The sequence below is a fragment of the Macrotis lagotis genome, chromosome 5, assembly GCF_037893015.1.
Source record: "Macrotis lagotis isolate mMagLag1 chromosome 5, bilby.v1.9.chrom.fasta, whole genome shotgun sequence".
NCBI classification, from domain to species: Eukaryota; Metazoa; Chordata; class Mammalia; order Peramelemorphia; family Peramelidae; genus Macrotis; species Macrotis lagotis.
Window position 1 is genome coordinate 244,537,096 of NC_133662.1, and position 16,574 is coordinate 244,553,669.

General features: G+C 44.3%; 1 protein-coding gene across 1 annotated transcript in view; it reads left to right on the plus strand.

Moving 5' to 3' along the window:
- Positions 1 to 8,697: 8,697 nt before the first annotated feature.
- RAP1GAP2 (RAP1 GTPase activating protein 2) overlaps positions 8,698 to 16,574 on the plus strand; it is a 271,689-nt gene continuing 263,812 nt past the window's right edge. Inside the window, exon 1 of the mRNA XM_074189228.1 lies at positions 8,698 to 8,751. The gene's annotated coding sequence lies outside the window, so the exon portion shown is untranslated. The remainder of the gene's footprint in view (positions 8,752 to 16,574) is intronic.

Here is a 16,574-nt window from a genome sequence, read left to right on the forward strand (position 1 = left end):
GATAACTTTCTCCAGGACTTCTCAAGTTCTCCAAAAGGAAGTCAGGAATTACAGTTAACCATTCTTTCAATATGTTAGGATATAGTTCTCCTAACTACCATTCTTGTCTATCACTCCTAAACCAAAAATTGTTCTTAGTAGAAAATCTAGGAATTGAGGAGTTTTATCTTCTCTTCATTAAACATTATCATTGCTCCACCAACCTCAAACATAGTACTATTCGTTCTTTGATGTTCTTCCTGCCCCTAAGTTAAACAGAAGTTAAAAAGAAGTAAAAAAAAATGTGTAATTCAGTGCTTCAGATATTCTGCTCTCAGATCTTTCTGCTTTCTGAAGAATTCCTACTAGTTAATTACCTTTTCTCTTAAAAACTAAATTGATCACAAATATCTCCCAGGTATCCGCGTTGATTTCTTTTGCTACATCCCTCTTTTCTTCCCCATTAAAATTATTTGTATTTAGGATGTTGGAATTTCATTCTTGAGCTTATTTTATTCATTTAAAATGGATTTTCCCCCTGTAGGTCATAAGACTTATCTTTTTTGCTGAATTCTTTGAGATCCATTTTCTAGATCGTGTGAGTGTGAGAAGCAGTCCCCTTTGTTACTTTCCCTGCCTTCTAAAGAAGGACATTTTCATTGAGGCAAGCTAAGAGTTTATCAGCTGCTCTGATTTGAGCAGAGAGAGAACTCTAGTGAGTTTGGATAATTGAAGTTCAACTCCCCACTATTATAGGCCTGCATCCTCAATCTGTGATTTGTGCTCTGAACTTATCCATTTCTTTCCTCTAGAGGAATGATAGCATACAATTTAAGCTTTAATAACTTTAAAATGGCACTAAAACTATATATATTATTACTGCAATATCATGCCCGCTTCTTCCATTGATTTTTGCTCTGCTTTGATTATCCTTTTCCTGCTTTGGATTCATGGATTTTTTATTAAGTATGTGTTCTTAATATCCAATGCTACTGCACTGTCCCTTCTAGGCAATCAGCTCCTTTTAACTTTAGGTAAGCCCTTTAAAAGTAATATTCCAGAGGCAGCTAGGTGGCGCAGTGGATAGAGCACTGGCCCTGGAGTCAGGAGGACCTGAGTTCAAATATGACCTCAGACACAATAATTACCTAGCTGTGTGGTCTTGGGCAAGCCACTTTAACCCCACTGCCTTGTAAAAAAAAACTAAAAAAAAGAGTAATATTCCATTCTTGATGCACATCCTATTAAGATTCAGTGAAATCTGAGGCTAAATTTACTAGCTTTTGTTTCCTTGTTTATTTTTCTATACTCTGTACATTTGTATAGTTGAAGCATAATATTTTTCACTGCCTTGTGTTTTGGATGTTGTCTGCTGAGAATTATCAGATTTCTCCACCAATATTTTAAAATAGCACTTACATAAAACTAAGGTTTTCAAAGCAACTTAGAAATATTTCATTTTATCCTCTGAGGAAGACAGAGGTTAAGTGACTTGTCCAAGATCACACAGCTAGTAAAAGTCTGAAGTCAAATTTGAATTTGGGTCTTTTTGACTCAAGGTTCAGTGCTCTATTCATCATACCACTCTCTCTCTTCTTCCTCTTAAGTACCTAGTGCTTTTCATGGTTTCTGGCTTGGTTATAGGTGAACAGTTTTTTCCCCTCCTGTTTGTTCAGATCCACAAATCACCAAGCAAGAATATTTGAACTAGTATTCATTTGATGTACTTCATCCTTGACCAATTTCTTAAAGCTTAGCGATTCAGAAATCCAGATCTCATCCTCAGACAACATATTCTGATTCGCTTATTCAGTTCCCAAATCTGCCTTTCTCTTATGAAATTCTTGATCCTCTATCAGCAAAAGTGAGTGAAAAGCCCCAATAGCATCAATGATCCTATAGTGTTCATTTTCTTATTCAGGCCTTCATACTTTCTAACAGGACTTTCTAGTTTCTATATGAATCACTGGCAGAGGGTAATGATAGTCATAAAGTTTGCCCAAACCAACAAAGTTCCATTTCACATTCTGGATATCCATTCCCAGCAGAGTTTGCCTTCTTCATTTCAGGTCAAGTTAGCATATGGTCTTCTTAAAACCTTTTAGTGAAGATGGCACTGAACAGCATGCTTTATTTCTTCTTGTAATCTGTGCTGGGTGATTCTTTTGCTATTGGCACTAATGGATACTTACCTTCATTTTCTGGTGACTAAGGAAAACAGAGGTCCTAGCTTGTCCCCTCTGAAAAAAAGAGCAAAATTCCTGAGACTTGCATGCAGTGGCCAATGGACTTACTGACATGTCTTCTCCATGTTGAGTCTTCTAGTTTCCAGCTTCCTGACTCCCCTTTCCCTCTCTGTTCTTCTTTCCTCTTGCTTTTCCCATTGAGACAAGTCTATTCTTTCTTGGAGTCCTTCATTCTCCCCAAGAGTCTGGAAAATAGAGCATAGTTTTTCCACCCTTTTGGAAGAATTTGGCTTGCATTTTTGTACCCAAATTGCTGGTAGTTGGAGTCATCAGAAAAACAAACATGATATGGTCTTAACAAGTTTCTCAAATATTTTATCTTGCCCTCGATATTTATAGAACTGAGATCCTCTGCTCTGCTTTCTGTGACCTTTATAGCAAGTTACCACTGAAAAATGGGGAGATGTAGTAGTAGCAGATGAGGTTAAGAAGTTTGTTTCAGGGGCGGCTAGGTGGAGTAGTGGATAAAGCACTGGCCTTAATAATTACCTAGCTGTGTGGCCTTGGGCAAGCCACTTAACCCTATCTGCCTTGCAAAAACCTAAAAAAACAAAAAAGAAGTTTGTTTCACCTTTTCTTCCAATATGGTTACTTGTCCAGCGCTCTACCTAAGACAGGGCAAATGGAACTTTGCACTGGGTGCTAAATTTAGAGAGTGCCATTAATACCTGTAGTCTTGCAACTAGAAACAGTCTATCATCTACTTAAGAAATAGTTAAAATAGAAAGCTATCAGATGGTGAACTAGGGTGAGCTCCTACTCTGACCTCCTTGGCCCTTCAGGAAACACTTTTCTTAGTAGTGGTTTTTTGTAGTGTCTTGGGGTCCCAATTTCCCCTCTTTGGAGTAGTGGCCCACCCAACCACATAACTGAGGGGTAATTCATGCACTTTTCCTTTATCAGATGCTATTTAACAAGACCCAAAGACTCCAAGTTACTTAGCTCAGCCATGTTTATTCCATAATGAGCAGATTTTCACCAAAGCAAGTCCTGATATGAATCTTTGAGGTGTGGAGTTGGGGGGACTAGAAACTCTGATGAGGAAAGAGGACTGTTGTAGTGTTGTAGTGGAAAGTACTAACTGCATTGGTTCTAATTCCGCCTTAGACACAAAACTGTGTGACCTATGGTAAGCCACTTAACTTTGATGGACTTTGGTTTCCTCTTTTGAAAAAAAGGGATAGGTTTGGACTAGATAGTTTCTAAGGGTTCTTCCAGATATAATAATGAGCTGGTGAATAGGAAGTAAGAAATTCTTCTTGGTGGGGTCATTTCATCATCTGGGAAATGAATATAATTCTTGCATTCTCTCCTTCCCAAGTTGGTTGCGAAGAAGGTGCTTTGTAAGTCTCAACATGCTAGGAAATGGGAATAATTGTGATTATTGATTCCTTCCCTTCCTCCATGTGGTCCTGGCTGGCCACAAAGGCTTTAAACCTATAGAATCCCAGAATACTAGACATGGGATAATTTTAGGAGCTTGAACATAGACTGCTTTTTGGAAAAAGAGCCAGAGGTTCATATTCCTCTGCTCCGATCTTCCTCCATCATGTAACTGACTGGAGCCTTTTAAATTTTATTGATATCCTTTGTTTTTACATAATCTAAATTTCCCCTGAATTCACAATCCACTTTCCTGGATAGAGAACCAGCATGGAAAGGATCTTAGAGACCATGGAATCTAACCCTCACAGTTTTATAGAGAAGGAAAATGTGGAACTTTACTAACTTAAAATTCTATGATAGCCTGCCTCAGAGAGTCTGGGACTTGCCCCTAGTCAAAATCAGTCATCAAGCATTTATTAAATGCCTCGGTGTACTAGTCACTGGGGATACACATGCAAATAAGAATCCGTTTCTGCTTTTGAAGCATCTTATACTCTGTGGTGGGGGGAAGTGGGGAGGAAAAAGATGTACATAGAAATAACTAGATGATACAGTGGATCTGAGTTGGAGTCAAATTGAACTTGAGTTCAAATCTAGCCATATATATAAAATCAGGTGTATAACCTCTTTTTGCCTCAGTTTCTGTAAAAAGGATATAATACAGAACCTATCTCCTAGAGTTGCTATGAAACTCAAATGAGATAGATAATATGTATAAAACACTTTATAAATCTTAGCTATTATTATTATGTACAAATGATATCAGGGCTGCCTGTAGACTCTTAGGAGTTGTTCTTAGAACAGTGTATATTAAAAAAATTCTTACATCCAGTAATTCAATTGTTTCATTCAGTAAATCAAATCCAGGCTCTGCTACTCTGCTATACTACTTGTATAATTTGGTTTTAGTTGTTGTCCTTCATACTTGAAGGGGACCAAATTGAGATCATTATGTTGGGGCCAAGGCACAGTGTATGCGACTGGGGTTGATCAGACAAATTTGAGCCAGGAAGGTTCTAGCAAGATCAAACAGCATAATTTAGAGCAAATAGCCTCACTCCTCTGGGTACCAATTCCCTCATCTCGGTTGGTCTGGATGGCTTTTAAGATCTCATCTACCTCTAGCTCTGTCATCCTGTGTAAGGCATTGTGCTATGGACATTAAAATAGCTTCTGCTATTTTCTACTTAGGTTCTAGTATAAACAAAGGCTTTGAACACAGGTCCTGAGTGAAGGGAGGTACCACTGAACTAGATCTATGCTAAAGTATGGGCAGTTCCGGGGCAGGGAGGTCTGGGATATACAATTATCCCTTCCCCATCTCAATTTTCCCTATCTCAGGTTCCATCTTTCTTGAGTTGGTATAAAAAAATCAAATGGGAACTTTGGGGAGAGTTTTGCAGAAGACACAGAAAAAGTTCACAATATCTGAAATGTATAAAAACACATATAGTATTGTATCATATCAGCATATTTTATCTTTTAATACCATAATAATTCAGACTGCTCTGGATAAAGAGAGGGTCAAAAATGTTTGCTACCTCCCAAGATTGTCATGAAAAAAGGTGTTTTATAAGTGTCACTATGGGGATGCCACACCCTAACCTCCAAGATGTGGAAGGGATAATTATATCAAGTGATCCAAATGCAGATATCTCAGAGACAAATGTGGATATCTCATAGAAGTTGGAGTCTCATAACTAGTCTAGAAATACAGATTTGGGAGTCATGACCAGAGTTGAAATCATAGCAGCAAATAAGATTGAAAGCGAGAAGATGGAACAAAGTAAGGGCAATGGTAGACAGAATCTTGAGGAATACCCACCTTAAGCAAAGGGGAAAAGAGATTCAAGAAGTAGAAATTATAGAGCACAACAAACTATTTAGGAAGCTATGACTTATACCAAGGCTTCGGAATTCATAATGATTAATGTTTGCTAAATCTTTTAACTTTTTTTTTTTGCAAGGCAATGGGATTAGGTAACTTGCCCAAGGTCACCCAGCTAGGTAACTATTAAATGTCTGAGGCTGGATTTGAACTCAGGTCCTCCTGACTCCAGGGCTGGTGCTCTATCCACTGCACCACCCAGCTGCCCCATATCTACTGAATCTTGTCTCTTCCCTCTCCCTTGCACCCCTCTCCCTCACATCTGCTTGATTACCCACTTGGGACCTTCACACACTACCTTCTTCATCTATCCTTTCCCTCTTTGTTCCCTTTGTAATCCAGTTGGTTCAGCCTTCCATTACCACTGGACTCACTACTACAATAGGCTGCTCCGTTTGATCTATTCTTTGTACTGCTGCCCAATGATCTTACACATACATCTAGTAACATCACTACTCTAAAGTGGCACCATATTAAAGATGACGGACATTTCTTAAACGCCTACTACTCTGCAGCCATTTTCACGTTCTCTTGCCTAGCCCCATCTAGTACTCCAGTTTTCCACCCTAGTGTCTTGATCAGAGTTCATCTTTAGTTTTGGGGGTTTTTTTTAGGTTTTTTTTTTTTTTTTGCAAGGCAAACGGGGTTGAGTGGCTTGCCCAAGGCCACACAGCTAGGGAATTATTAAGTGTCTGAGACTGGATCTGAACCCAGGTACTCCTGACTCCAGGGCCGGTGCTTTATCCACTGTGCCATCTAGCTACCCCTTCGTCTTTAGTTTTTGCCCAGCACTCTGCCTTCTGGTCATTTTCATCCTGAGCCCTGGCACCCTTCTGCACCTTTCACTGGTTTCTGCCTCTAGGTCTGGAAATAGTAATCAAATCAAATGCCACCATTCCTAGGAAGGATACTTTAATCAAATGCCTTGAGACTCTACTCACCATCACATTGACTTCTAAGCCAAAACATCCTTTTCTGGCTACTACTCCCTTAAAGGTGTTCTCTTTCCTTATGAGGATGGAAGCAGTGTTTATCTTGCTTTTTTTTTTCCTTTCAAGGCAATGGAGTTAAGTGACTTGCCCAAGATCACACAGCTAGGTAATTATTAAGTGTCTGAGGTGCTATTTGAACTCAGGGCTGGTGCTCTATCCACTGCACCACCTAGCTGTCCCCATTGTCTTGCTTTTTAAATGAATGTTGATCCTCAGTAGTTAGCATAATGCAAAATGCAGGACTGATACAAGGATGATGTCTTGACTTTCAGTGAAAACAGGATTTCAGAGAGACAGACTTTTGAAAACTCATCAGCCTAACTCCTCTAGTCATCAAAGTCCACTGGCAAGATAAAAGTCAAGACTCCTGAGGATGATCATATTTCCCTCATATTACATTCAAAGCAAAAGTGAAGTATGGTTCAGTGAACAAAGAACAAACTATGTGGAGGATCTGTGTTTAAATTCTGCTTCTGACACTAGCTGTGACCTAGTCTATGGCTCATGGGTTGGGTTTTTGATAGTTTAGGATGAGAGTAAATAGAAATTGTTTTCTGGTCTGGCCAAAAAAACAAAACTTGAGGGTCTTCCCCTTTCAGACTAGTGATGATGATGATGATAAATCAGGTCATTTTTTAACTCAATTTTTACCTAGTCCCTAGGCACTGAATGGGTGTTGCCCCCAGATTAATTTAAGATTTGGGAAATCCCTTAATTTAGAAAGTTGAGGTCATCTGCTGCATCCCAGGTCATCCTCAGGAGTGTTGACTTTTATCTTGCCAGTGGGCTTTGATGACTAGAGGAGAGAGTTAGGCTGATGACTTTTCAAAAGTCTGTCTCTGAAATCCCGTCTTCACTGAAAGTCAAGGCATCATTCTAATACCACTGGTCCTCTGAGAACCAAGGACGAACACCACCAACTTCATATACGAGGTAATTTCAGATGGGGTGACGCACTAGTACGTTTGTGTAGGGGAATCAAGAAAGGCTGAACGCAGGAGGCGAGATCTGAAGGAACCTGGGCGTTCCAAAAGGCAGATGAAGAGGGGGTGCGTTTAGGTTGCCTGGGAGAGCCAGGACAAAGACAGAGACAAGGAAGGTGGTGTGAGGGTCAGCAAGGAGACCAGTGTGGCTGGCCCAGAGTGCGGGAAGGAAAGAAATATGTAATAAACTTGGAAAGGCAGCTTGGAGCCAGACTGGAGAACTTTGAAAGGTCAAACAGAGACTTGGCGTTTGATCTAATAGAACCCCGAGCAGTTGGGGGTGTTTTGGGGGTGGCATGGGAGATGGGGAGGTGGTTACATCTGGACTTTGAAAAGATCACTTTATGGGGGCACCATTGGGTGGTTCAGTAGATAGAGCACCGGCCCTGGAGTCTGGAAGATGGGAGTTCAAATTCAGCTTCAGACATTGATCCTTACTTAGCTGTGTGACCTTGGATTTAACCCCATTGCCTTGCAAAAATAAAAACAAACAAAAATGTCATTTTGGTGTTTACAGATTGTAGGTGGCAGATCAGAGGATTATCCGTGTAGCCTCTGGAGGTCGTTTAGACAATTCCCGAGATGAGGAAAGTGAGGCCCAGTGACTTGCCCAAGGTCACCCAGTCAGGATGCTAACTTAGTCCACCTACCAGGTCTCCTGGCCCTTCCACCATCCGGCGTCGGGGTCCCCTCGTCTTACAGAGGGATTTCGGGGCTCCAAGGAAGCCCAGGTACGAGCCGTCCCCTCTTCTGCCCCTCTCCTCTTTTGTCTCTTCCCGAGGAACCTGGCCCCGGGCCGTGGCAGTGGGGGACAGTCAGCCTCCCCGGCCCGGCCCGGCCCGGCCCGGCCCAGCCCAGCCTCGCGCCGCCCCTCGGACTGGAGGCTGAGCGCGCACGCCCGGGGCAGCCCCGAGACCGGACCGGGAGGGAGGGAAGGAGGGAGGAGGGGAGGCGGGGGCGCAGCGGAGCCTCCTCGGCTCGCCGTTGGCTGGAGGCGCCGCGGGCCAGGCAGAGACTGGCAGGAGGCTGGTGAGGAGCGGAGCCGGGGAGGAGAGAAGAGGCAGCGGGCACGGGAGAGCGGCGGGGGACCGCCCGGCCGCCTTGTTGTCGTCCTCGGCTGTCTGGTGGCCGCCGGCCCGCACTCTGCGGGGCGCAGAGCCTGCCCGCGAAAGGGGCCAGCCTCGGATGCCCTTCGGTGCCAGGCAGGATCGAACGGGGTTCGAGGCTCCCGCCCCACCTCCCCAGCCCCCGATCTTAAGGCTTTCTGCAGGTCCTGGGTGCGTGTCTCCGAGCCAACAAGGGGTGTGTGTGGTGTGTGTGTGTGTCTATGTCTGTGTCTGTGTCTGTGTCTACATCTGTGTCTGTCTGTGTCTCTGTGTCTATATCTGTGTATGTGTGTGTGACTCTGAGTGTGTTTGTTTTGAAAGATGGGGGGTGTTGACTGCATCTGAATAATAATGCTCCGCGTCCAGAGAGACACAGGTTGCTGTGATCGTATGGGGGGGGGGCGGGGGACGGGAGCCTGATTTTGTCGAGATGCCTGATTTAGTTTTGAATGTTGGGGTGATTTGAATTGTGGATTTATTGGTATTCCTCATGTGGGTATGCAGGGTGGGTGACTGTAGAAACCGCTTGGTGTGGGGATCTGTGTTGTGTTAGAAATTCAGTGCGTGTGGCTGCGGGTGGCGGGGGAAGGGGAGGAGTACTGAGACTAGCCCAAAATTCAGTGCTTAGAGGTGTGTGTGTAAGGGAGTGTTTTGAGGCGAGGTGAACATTTAGTGTGGGGGAATGTTTTAGGATGTATGAATTTTCAGTGTTTAGGGGCTTATGGATGGCCAATATGCCCTGGGTTTGGGAAGGGTATATGAAGGGACAGCGTTTGAGAGGCTTGGGGGGGCCTAGTCATTGGAGGTTTGGGGATTTTGGGAAGGTTGTTGATTCCATGAGTATTCAGTATTTGAGTGCTTATTGCTTAGACTCTCCTTTAAAGTCTGGAGAAGATCAGTTGATTAGGCTTTTCTGGGATTTGGAAGGGAGGGAAGGGAGGAAACTCCAGAGGGCCCTTGAAAAGGTTTATTTTTTTGTTTGGGTGGGTTTTGCTGTTTTCTTTCATCTTCCCCGCTGCTAATTCCCTCCTTGTTCTCCCACTTCATCCTTTTCTCTCTTTTGAGGCCCTCCTTGTAGGTGGTAGGGGAGGTCATGGCAAGGCAATGAGGTGGATGTCCAGTTTCTTAGCTAGTGCCTTGCTCCCTGTGGGGCCCCTGGGTGGGGTGGAGCCCAGACTCAAAGGACTGGTTGCTAGCTTCCCCTGTGCCAGCTGCTGCCTGGGATGGTCCTTCCTTCCCTATTCCGTGGGGTGGGGATTTTGGATTCTAGTTGCAAATGAACACTGTGACTGTTCCTTTGGGATTATGCCCAGCTTGAGTGGGGGCTGAGGCCCCAGGATATCAGCTTTGCTTTTGCCAGACTGGCCCTTCCATAGGTCTGTCTGGCATCTTAGAGATGTCCCCAGTCTGCTTGCCTGAGAGGGAAACCTCTATGTTCTTCTTTCCTAGAGTCTGTGTTCTGCATTTCTCTCCTCTGACCTGCTCCCCCTTCCCCCACTTAAAAAATTAACAAGAAAGGGCATTTGCATGCAAATAGGGTTTGGGCTCTGAATCAGAGTCATTTACTCCTGCTAATTTCCCCCAAATGGGGCCCCTGAGTCTGGGCGAGAATAAACTTGAGGGCTGGAAACCAGGCCTTTTAGGTTCTTCTGTCTCCTCCCCACTCTTCCAGTTTAAGACCTAGGGAAAGTCTCTTGAGTATATTGTCCCTCCATCTTTCTTTGAGTACCATGGACAGGGATTAGCCTAGGGTGAGGTAACAAACCTAAAGCTGACACAGTCCCTGGCCCAGACCTTCTAGTGACGGGGTCACTTGCTGAACTGCTGAGGAGGATGGATGGGGAGATCTCTTAAATGTGACCGCAAGACCAGGAACCCCCCTTTCCTCTTCCTACTTGTGTATGCATCGTGTGTGTATTTATGTTTGCATTGTTGCCTTCTGCTTCCCCATCCTTCACAGGCTGTAACATCTCGGGAGCAAGGTTTTGTCTGTGTATCCCTAATATGTAGCACACTTTGTATAACTGACCCGAACACATCTTCCACGACACTCCTTTTTCTTTAAGGATCAACTCAGGTATCACATCCTTCATGATGAGCAACCCTGTGCCCTTGGCTATATGGGAGTCCTCCCACCTTTAATTTCTTGAGGTTAATTTTCTAACTTGTGTAAGAAGGGTGACACAGTGATAATTCTATTTCAATATCTTTTCCTTTCAGTCCCTTCAGACTCTCAGTTTTGGCTGAAGTCCCATCAGAACACCCCTCTTAAACTTCTGTTGTAGTTACTTGTTTCCTTGAGTCATTCCTTTACTAGATGGGAAACTTGTCTAGGGCAGACATCATTTCATCTTTTATTCTTGGATCTTCCAGTATGTCGCCTTGAACATATTTTCATTTTGGACTAGCCACATGGATTCCTTGGTATGGGGAATATCCATCGAGGAAATGCCCTCTGCCATTGCAGATCTGCCCTTGCTTTACAACTTTTAGCACAATACCTACACATAGTAGGTGCCTAATGAATATTGCATTGAATTATCTCCTTGGAGCAGCTAGGTGCCGAAGTAGCCCTGGAGTCAGGAGTACCTGGGTTCAAATCTGGTCTCAGACACTTAATAATGACCTAGCTGTGTGGCCTTGGACAAGCCACTTAACCCCGTTGCCTTGAAAAAAAAAGAATGATCTTCTTAAAGGTTTCTAAAGTGATGAGAGATGAACTTGATCCAGATCATTCAGACTTGAACCCAGGTCCTCCTGACTCTGAGATGAGTCTCCAATGCCTCATACCACACTATCTTTGCCTTGGGCATCATGAGTGCTTTATGAATTCAATGGCGAATTGAATTTTATGGGCTCAAGGTCAAATTTGATGATTGAATTAATGCAGTAGGTGGGGCAGGAATAATGGAAAGATGAAATTGAAGAATAGAGTAAGTGGAAGTGAGAATTAGAAAGGGAGCAGAATAGAAATGGATGAAAGTAGAGACAGAGATGAGGCAAGTGAGACTGAGGGGAGAGATGCAGGTAAATGTGGGAGATGGTAGGGCCAGTGATGGAGGTAGATTAGAGATAAAGAAAAGGGTGGAGGTGAAAAAAGGGTTAGGATGATTTGCAGGTGAAGTGGTGGTAAAGCGGATGATTAGTTTACACTAATGATGGAGAAAAGGGAAATAGCTTGAATTGAAAAAATGAGACAAAGTGAGTTGCCTCCTATTTACTGGGAAGACTGGGACCATATAACCTGAGCTCCATCATCTTCCATTTTCTCCATCCTTTTTAGTTTTACTCGTCTTCTCTTTCACAGAGGATGAGTTGCCTTTACTTATGTCATGGCTGAACCCTCCACTTGTTTCTATAACACCACCACTCCCAATCTGGGATCTCATTTTATCCATCATTCCATTCATTCTCTCTTTTTAATCTTCTCTTCTGTCTCTACTGGCTTCTCCTTGCAACCTAAAAATGTTCCAATCCTCCCCACTCTAATAACTTTCCTTGACCCTGCCAAACCCTTGAGCTATTGTCTGACATCTCTCTTCCTCCTCAGTGCTAAACTGAAAAGAAACCAGCCATGTTAATTATCCATTCTTCCCTCCCCCCCCCCCCCCCCAGCCCCAAGTCCTTTGCTGGCTCCCATTCCCACCACTTGTCTGAAACTGCTTTCTCTTTAAAGGTCACCAGTGATCTCTTTATTGCCACATCCAGTGACCTTTTCTTAGTATTTATTGTCAATCTTTCTGTACCTTTTGCCACTGCTGGCCACCCCTTCCTTCTCTTTTTTCCTTGGCTTCTGTGTGGCTGTTCTTTCCTTTCATTTGACTGTTCTTGTTCATTTTTTACTGGCAGATTTTCCCCAATAATTTCCTCAGAATTTTTCTCTCCCCTACCCCATTTAAGAAGTTTATTGCCACCTTTGTTTTGACATTACTTTCATTTCCAAATGTATCTCCCCCCCACCACCACATTTCCTCACCCAGAGAGCCAGCTCCTGAAACAAAGAATGTTCTCCTTTTGCTAGCTGAAATATATCTACTCCCATGCCTTCAGTTAGTATTTCAGGAGATGACTCCCAAAATGATATGGCCAGGCTCAGTTTCTTCTTTGAGTTCCATACAGGACTTCCACTGCTTATATACACAGTAGAATAGGACTTCCTTGAGGGCAGGAACTGGCTTTCCCTCTGGATTCTCAGTACCTGGCCTGCTCCCTGGCCCAGAGAAAGCAAAATTTGAATAAATATTTGTTGATTGATTGTAGAATTTATTGAGAGAGGAAGAGAGAGACAGACATAGTCAGAAAGACACAGAGATAAAGACAGAAATAGAGAGAGGAAGAGAGAGTTAGACACACACACACACACACAGTCAGAGACACAGAGACAGAGAGAAACAGACACACATAGAGACAGAGACAGAGAGAGAAATACAGATAGACAGAGAGACAAATTGATTTGGAATCAAAAGACCTGAGTTCAAATCTCATCTCTCAATTTTACTAACTATGACATTTGGTAAATCAATTAACCTCTTCGGACCTCAGCTTCCTCATCCATAAAAATGGAGAACTTGGCCTAGAGTCCTTTTGAGATCCCTTTTGGCTCCTTATTTTAGATCCTATGACTGTCTTCTAGGGGGAACCCCTTAGGGAGAAGTCGGAAATTTGGTCTCCCTGAGGCAAGGCTTATCTGATTAATGAGAGTGGGGTGATAGGAGGGATGGAGGGGGGTAGGGGTAGCTTTGAAACAGGTGCTTGAAGGAGGAGGAGAAGGAAGCTGGCATTTGGCCCTGGCAAGCAGTGGGGAGAGAGGCGGGCAGATGGATGTGGGCATGAGGCCGGCTGGCGGTCAGTGGGAAACAAGAGACTAAGGAAGCAGAGAAGGGCAGGAGATGGCAGAAGTCATTTGTGCTTGATGAGTGTTTGTGCAGTAGCATAAAAGGTGACTAGGAAAGGGTCTGGGGCTTCAGTAGGCTAGGAAGGGAAGGGAAGGGAAGGAGCAGGGATGGGGAGCACAAAGACAGTACCTACACTTTTGCTTTGCTAGGCTGGTGTTTGGGTCCCACATAGGCACTTTGGAAAGAGCTTTGCCTTTGTAGCTTTAGAACTAGAATCTTCTCCTAAGCTGCCCCAGTTTTCAAGGTAGGGAGGAAATGATGGACTAGGGGTGTGTCTGGTACATGCTATAATGTTAGGGGGGAAGAAAGGGTAGTAGAATGGGTAGGGGTAGAACATGATGGGCAAGGTAACCTGGAATGTCATTGACTCAAATCTGCAGAAGCCATCTTTTCTTTCTACAAAGTCCATTAGCAGCTACATCATGTTGCATCTCTTCCTGTCTGCTCCCTTCCCCCGGCTCCCCCCCCCCCATGCTTTAGGGCTTGGCCTCGGCCTACAATCCCCAGTGCCCACCCGGTGATTGGCAGTGTCCTGTCTCATAGCTGTCCCTCTGTACAGGAGACGGTTGCCATGAGACAGCCCTTGTCTCTCTTCCATTCCTTCCTCTCTCAGCTTCAGCTTCTCCAACACCTCCTCCTCTTCCTCTTGCATCAGAGGGTCAGGGAGCAGGACACAGGAGATCACGAAACCCAGACCCTCACCTCCAGGAAGAGCCATGCCCAGCTTAGCTTGGAGAGATACTTATTCGATTTATAATCTCTCAGAGTCATGGAGCTGGAAGGGACCTGTAACCATCTAATCCAGACCTCCCATTTCAAAGGTCCAGAGGCCCAAAGATGTCAGAAGATTCTATAATGAGAGGAATTCTAGGGCCAACTTATTCAGTCCCTTCATTTTAAAGCTGAGAAAATGGAAACTCAGAGAAATAAAATGATTTGACCAGAAGTGGGATTTAAACCCAGGCCCTCTGACTCTATTGCTGTTTTCCCACTGCACACATTGATTCTTCAAGGAAGAATGTCCAGGATCTGACAGTGCTTTCCTTCAGCAGCTCCCACCCATCAGAAGGTCCCACCTCCTCCCTGCTGATGTTTTCTGTTTTCTTCTTGCTCTGCAAACACACCTTATGATCCTTGGTTTTAATAACCAGCCAGGAACTTCAGCTTTATAAAGATTTACCAAGTGCCCAAACTCTAGGGCTGCATATAGGATGATAAGATCACAGATCCAGAGCCCAGAAAGGACCTAGAGCTCTCCTTTTCCAGGAGGGGACTGAGAAGTAACTACTCAGTGTCCAGACTTGTGAACTCCCTGTTGGGGAAACACTTTCCACCAATTCAGGTCATTGGTCCTTTTCAAAAATGAAGCAACAAAATTCACCAATTCCTCTCTAATTTCTCCTCTTCTTCAAGAGTTCTCTGAGGTTCAGAGAGATCAAGTAACTTGCTTGAGGTCATACAGCCATTGTGTATTCAGAGGCATGGCTGGAACCTTGGGCATCCTGAGGCTGAGGCCAGCTCTCTGTCCATTAGATCATACTGCCGCTCTTATGGCCCTGGGAATAAGAAGGCAAAAGCAAAGCAGCCCCTTTTCCTAAGGGACCTTCTAAAGGACTTGGAGAACTGGAGACATGGTATGGTTTTTCTCCATAGGGAAGGTGGGAGGTAGTAGAAAGAGGATCTGGATTCGTATGCTACTCCTGATCCTCCCCAGGAATGACTTGACCTTTTCAGGAACTCAGTTTCCTCATCTGTAAAATGAGATGGTCTTTGAAATTTAAATATATTCATTCAGCAAATGTTGAATCAGTGCTTAGTATATCCAAAGCATAGTAGAGAGTCAAAGAGGAATCAAATCATTCCCAGCCTTTAGGGACTGACAATCTAGAAGGAGAAATGAGACATGTGGCATGGGTCTGTGTGACCTGGACAAATCTCTTCACTTCCCTGGACCTCAGTTTCTTCCTTTGTAAAATGAGGGGGTAGGATTAGGTAGCTTCTGAGGTTCTGTTCAGTTGGGATCCTAAGAGCTCTCTACCCTCTGGTCTTGCTTCCCTGGATGGTCCTATGAATCCTCTTTGCATGAAAGAGTCAGCTATAAAAACAGGTCAGGTTGATGTGCTCCTTGGCAGACCAGGGGTTCCTGGGCTTAGGGGGATGAGACCTTGGTACTGAGTTGCCAAGAGCTCTGGGGTCTGAGCTCATCAGAACAGTGGGTGATGAAGAATCCTGGCACCTGGGAGCCAAGTCAGCAGAGGAGGTGAGAGCAGGATGGCCTTCAGATCCCACAATACCTGGCATGTCCCCACATGTGCCCATTCATGCCCATACAGCGTGACTTGTTAAGGAAAGAGGCAACCATCATCTTCTAGAGTCTACAAGTCTGTGGCAGAGCTGATAACCTGACTCCCAGGCTCCTTGGGGGAAGGCAGAGGCTCAGCTCCACAACTTAGCATCACCCTTCCCAGAGATTACCTTCTATTTACTGTCTATATTTTTTAAGTACAGAGTGGTTTGTATGCTATCTCCTTTGGGATGTAAGCTCCTTGAGGGCAGAGACTGTTTTTGCTTGCCTTTCTTTATGTCTCCTCCTTAGCATTGACCTGGCTTCCCAAATGTTTGTGGACTCTTGGCTGATTGACTGACCTACCACCATGCCCAGACCTCAGGACATGACTATGCCAATTCTTTTTTTTTTTTTTTTTTTTTTTTTGCAAGGCAAACGGAGTTAAGTGGCTTGCCCGAGGCCACACAGCTAGGTGATTATTAAGTGTCTGAGGTCGAATTTGAACTCAGGTCCTCCTGACTCCAGGGCCAGTGATCTATCCACTATGCCACCTAGCTGCCCCTACTATGCCAATTCTTGATCCAGAACTGAGATTGTCCATTGGACAAACCTATGACCTGTCAGCCCTGTGGTCAGATGGCATCCAATCCTGAGCAGTCCTTCTAATGGTGATGTTGACTACCACCTGTCTGTCATCAAGATGGACCTTGGGAGGAGAGGTACAAGACTTGTACTCCTATAACTCCCGAGCCTTTAGATGCGTGTGTGTGTGTGTGTGTGTGTGTGTGTGTGTGTGTGTAGGTAAGTCTGTG